The following is a 5911-nucleotide window of genomic DNA, read 5'->3' as shown; positions in this document are numbered from 1 at the left end:
GCCACTATAATCACCAAATAACTCTTTCCAAAAATAATGAAGCACTCTTTAGCTAAGCATTCTATTATTCATAAAACATCTTTATTATTATTTTTTCCCTAAAAACAAAACTTATATCGTTATTGAGACAAAAAATAAACATGTTGTGAACATTGGTAAAGAACAATCTTAACTTGACCAAAGAAAAAATATTCAGCCCCAAATCAATCAACAATACAATAACAATCAGTAACTCTTTGCAAATATTTGCCTTTAGAATTAATTTGATTAAAATCCAATGTACAAGAAATAAAAAAAAAAAAGCACTTTGGTTTAGTTTTGATGAGTTTACAACCTTGAATGGGGGTGGGTTATTTGAGTAGTTCATAGTTTTGACTATACATGAACCTTTGAATTGTGGAAGAGGAGGGAGTAGTGATAAAAAAAATAACCGTGGTTGGTCAATAGTTTCTCAAAAGCAATAACAAGTTGATTGGTACAAATTTTGTTTGGAGAAAAATTTTAGAAAATGACTAGGAAAATGACATGTAAATATTTGATGAAATGGCATTAAATAATTAGAATGAAACATTAGCTGACATGATGCAAACATAATTGTTTCTGATTGTTTGATAAAATTATTTTTTTAATCATTGAACCAAATGCTAAGTGCAATTAATTTTAAATTATTATGGAGGAGAAACATATAGGATTTTGGTATGCAACTTCTTATTGTAAAGGATAGACAAAATTGTTAATGGTTAAATAACTACTTATTAAATAAGAATATTTGGGTTCATGCTTTATGATAGGCTTAGAAATTTGAGAGATTCAATAGTAGTTGCTCAAAAATTTTTTTAAACTTTTTTGACAATTAATGCTCGTTGTAAGCTTCATTATCCATAGCTTAATATAAAAAGCTATCCCCAATATATATCGAGGGGATAGTTAAGCAATGTAAAAAAACAAAAACTAAAGGGTAATTTAAAATTAAGTAATGTACAATGGACCTTTAAATTTTTTTTTGCTATTTTTGTTCTCTTACAAAAAAAATCCTCAAAACACAACAAAACTCTCTCAAACTTCTCTACCTAGAAAGGCCAGCCACTGCCATCTTTCGTTGTGCCACCGCTATCATTGGTTGTTGAAAATCTATCAAAAAACATTAAAAAAAAATAGCTTGGCCTTTTCTACTTACTTTCAACCTCCCTTTTACTTGAAACTACCCCAAAAACTCCCAGATGTAAATGAAATCCATTGATTCAAAACCTAAAAAATGAAAATATTTCCTTTTTGTTTTGTGTATTTTTTTAGTGCAAGTTCCCCATTTCTGGGTTGTGTTTACTAATTTGTGTCTTGTTTTTTTTGGGTTTCCATAGGCTAGAAATGTTTTGGTTTTTTGGTTTTTCTATGTTTTGATAAAGGCTTTCTTTTTTTTTTTGGTAGAGTTTTCCTTGATCACAACTTTGGTTTTTCATCTTTTTTGTAGTTATTCACTGTTGCATCTTTTTTGTTCTTAGTTCAAGTGAGTTTATGGATTTTTTTTTCTATTTGAGACTGTGGATGATGTTCTTTTTACAATTTTCTGATAACTTTATTTTTTTAGTTGGGGTGTTTAGATCTTGTGGGCATGCAAAACTTGCCGTGTTCTAGATGTTTTGTTTCCATTTATTGTTTTTGATTTCATGCATTGGTTTCTTTGCATGGATTAATGGAGTTTTTCATTTGCATGTGTTGAAGGTTGTTTTTCTAAGTATTTGCTTTTATTTTTTGGTTGGTTTATTTTTTATGTAGCTTTTTTTTTTTGGTTGCTCAGTATTGGTGGTTTTTTTTTTTTCTGGGAGTGCTCTTTGTTCCATAGATTTGAGATCAGAAAAGAAACCTTTCTCTTTTAATAAAAATTATTTGTATTTCTTGTTTTGTGATTGAAGATTTAAGAAAAATTTCCAAGTTTTTATAAAGTCATGAAGAGATCCAGTTTCTCTCTTAATCTCAATTCCATGGTGCTTATAAGAACAAAGCTACTTTTTTTATTCTGCTCTTTGTCTTACGCGATCACCACCATTGCAGGGTAAATGCTTATTTCTTTTTGTCTCTCTCTCATTTTTTTATTTTTTTTAACAAATGGCATTTATGCATGTGTGAAATTTTGTGGCGATATTGTATCGATGTAGTAAGAGTTATTACAAGGTATTGCAAGTGTCAAAAGGGCATCAGATGAGCAGATCAAAAGAACATATAGAAAACTAGCTTTAAAGTATCATCCTAATAAGAACCCCAGTAATGAAAAGGCCAATAAGTGATTTGCTGAGATTAATAATGGAAAAATATCTCTTTCTTTATTTAATTTTTTCTTTTATAAAAAATAATTTGTGATGGAATTAATTGGTTTTTTTTTTGGATGATTAATCTATTTGATGAATGATTAGCATATGAAGTGTTGTCGGATAGCAAAAAAAAAGGAATATATTATAAGTATAAAGAGGAGGGCCTGAAGCAACATGCTACCAATATAGGTAGATGAAGAATGAGGGTTAATATTTAGGACATCTTCATCACATAAGATTGTTGAAAATTTACTTCTTTTATTAATATCGTATCACATTTAATTTGATAGTAATATGGTAGTAATTGAAATGCTATGGTAAGTTATGTGCTAGCATTGTACCCATAATTTAGGAGTCTATTAATGCATTTTAGGTTTATCTTAGGTATGCCAATGCTACCCACCTTCAAGTTCCCCCTATAATTGAAGTTAAAACCTTTACTTTATTTGTGATTATGTATGAAATCATCAATAAAATATTAGTTATTGACTTATATTTGGGATAACATACACTAATAATTATTTTAACCTCTATGAACTATCTCTCTAATCCTACATTCTCTTAGTTTAAATATGGCTAGCCATCATTTTTGAGGAATTGTTCACTTTTAGTTATGTTATGCTAAATTTAACCACCTATTATTATTGACAAGATAAAGCTTTTCTTCAGGTTTTTTGGTGGAGGCCAGGTAGAAAAATAAAAGAGAATTGTGAAAGGTGATGATGTAATTGTTGAATTGGATACAACACTAGAAAATTTATACATGGGAGGTACTCTTAAAGTGAGAAGTTAAGGTCTTAAATATATACTAAGGGTTGGTATATAATCAATGAAAATATATAAAAGCACAAATCTCTCAAAACTATAAAATATTTTTTATGGCTTCCATGAACACAACATAAAAGCATAGATCTTCCAAGGAAAATATATAATCAATGAAATTTGGGATGCTTATGTCTAATATGTACAAATTTGGCAATTATTTTCCTTGATAGTTGAAAGCAATTTTGTAATTATGTTGGTATGTCAGTGATGGCAAGAAAATTCATGTTTTTAGGCTTTAATGATACTGTCAACTATTTCCTTTATCTTCGTTTATCTTTTATTTAGATACATTGTTAGTTAAGGCTGTGAGAGGAGAGCCTGTAAGTCAACTTCTAGCTTAGATGATGCTGTAAGCAGGAAGGTATATCACTATTTACAAAAAGCTTGCAAATAAACACCCATCGTTCAAAGAGAGGTCAGGGACAATTGATCTAATTATGGAAATTTCTTTACAGCCTTGGGAAGCTTTCCCTCATGATGGAGTGATAATTTTGGTCTGATATACTTACTCCATTGCCTGCATTTGGTGTCCCATTTGACATTGAAGAAGTAAGGGCCCTATTATTTAGTCACCAATTCGTTTTAAGGATGGCTTGAAGGCATTGCATCAATTTACTTAGAGAAATTACAGTTTCTCATGGAATCCCTTAAGATTTTACACCAAAAGGTGATTCTCCAATTTCATTGCATGCATTATAAAAGAAATTTTCTGTAAACTTTAATAAAAGAATTTTTCTTTTTCTTTTTCCTTAAAATTAGAAGTTATTTTTTATGTAGGTTCGATGTCATGCTACAATGTTGGGTTTTGTTGGAGCACCTTGGACAATTGCCATATATATTGCAGAGGGAGGTACAACCAATAGTTATACAACCATAAAGAATATATGCCATAAAATACCAAATTTATTGAGGACTCTTCTTTCTCATTTAACAAAGGCAATATTTGAATACATTATTTTACCAAGTGGAGTTTGGAGCACATTTCATATAAATATTTGATTCATGGGGTGGACAACTGCCAATTAATATATGGGAGCAATGGTCAAAGCCTTACATAACGAAGGTAATTTGGAACTTAGTTGATTGGATAAAGCATCAGTATTTGCTTACTTAATCATTCTCACCTTACTGCTTAGAAATTGCTAATCTCAATATTTGTCATGAGTAATGAAATTATGCAGATTGTTTTTGGGTGTAATGAATAAAACCAAGTGTGGAAGGTGTATAGGAAAAATATGTTTTTTGTTTATGGGGTGTATTTAGTAATAGGATATATAATATACTTTTTTGGGTGCAAATATAAATACCCTTTTGCTAACTAGTAATGGCACTAATAGCACATGCTTCTTTTACCTTTAACAAATCATGAACAAGATCTCATATTCATTGCATTGTAGTTTTATTTATAAGATCATGCAATAAAGCATTTTTATCCCACTTACCTTTCAGAAATTGAGACAAAATATGTAGTGCACAACCATTTGTCTCTCTATATATATCTGAATTGACTTGCCATTATAAACCTTCTATCTCACTCCCTACTACAATACAACCTTAATCTCCCATATGCTCATCCAGGTTAAAGAAGTATAATTTACAAGTCTAGCTTCATCAAAATTAGTCTTTGGAAAATATTTGGATTTTAAAACCTAATATGCCAGAGTGGTTATTAGAGAAATTCCATATGATTTTGTTCAAGAGTTGCATGTCCCTAATCAAAATTAAACATGGAATAAAATTGGATTCATGGAATTAATATTATTTAGTTTTAATTATAAATGATCATATTAATAGAGAATGTTAAAACTAAAAGGTTTGAAAAAGTTTCATTTTGAATAATTTGAATGTGACACATTTAATTTTTACTTTAAAATTTTTATTATTTGTTTACATACTTTACAGCTTTTGTATTGATCTTATTGAATTAAAAATTTATTAATTAATTTGTGTTAGATTTTGTAATTGTGATTATTTTATATATATTACTTATTTTATCACTAATTAACTTGAAATTTAATTATCTTTGATGGTATCTTATTTTATAATTTTTTAATTAAAAAATTATGAAATTTATCATCTTTAACTGCTTGAAATTTATTGTGTATCTACTTAAAAAATTGTAAGTATTTGCAATTTATTGATATAATTTTTACTTTTTTTTTTCAACTATTCTAATGTCAAACTTATGAAATGGCTTAAAACTTTAGCTTTAATTTGATCTAATTATCTTTACTGTTATCTTCCATTTCAATAGTTAACAACTGTATTAACATAACTAAAACAAACCTGCACCATTGCGCGGGTTTTCCCTCTAGTAGTCTATAAAGTTGAAAGCTTGATAGCCTAACTAATAGTTGTTTCTTCTTTTTTTCTTCCATTCTTTTTTTTTTCTTTTTTAATGGACAAATGCCGCTTGTTTTAATTTTAAGGAATTTGTCTTTCTTCTTTAATTTTTGAAATTTCCAAATAATGATGCCAGTAATGACATATAATACATATAAATAATATTCATTGATAAAAGAGAAGATTATTGTCATAATTGTATTGGTTCAAGAGACTTGATCGTTTGACATGAAAAAAAGAATCACCATTAATTTTTTTTTATTAGGTTTGATTGGTTATCAAATTAAATTTATCTCTTTTAAAGAAATCTTAAGTTCAATTAAGGTTTCTTAAAAAGGTTAGGTTTTGGTTATGTTGCATAAATAAGTTTGAGAGTATGGTTACATGTGGGAAAAGATTAGTTTCTCATAGCGTCTGTCTAAAAACAATATTAATTA

At 28.5% G+C, this 5911-nt stretch overlaps 1 pseudogene; it reads left to right on the top strand.

The window, feature by feature from the left end:
- Positions 1 to 3427: 3427 nt before the first annotated feature.
- On the top strand, positions 3428 to 4336 carry LOC111307042 (uroporphyrinogen decarboxylase 1, chloroplastic pseudogene; annotated as a pseudogene).
- The last annotated feature ends 1575 nt before the right edge of the window (positions 4337 to 5911 follow it).

Source organism: Durio zibethinus, chromosome 22, assembly GCF_047325235.1.
Source record: "Durio zibethinus cultivar Kanyao isolate XHJ-2024 chromosome 22, ASM4732523v1, whole genome shotgun sequence".
NCBI lineage: Eukaryota > Viridiplantae > Streptophyta > Magnoliopsida > Malvales > Malvaceae > Durio > Durio zibethinus.
The sequence above is the reverse complement of the archived record's forward strand: the minus strand, read 5'-3'. Positions and strand labels throughout refer to the sequence as shown.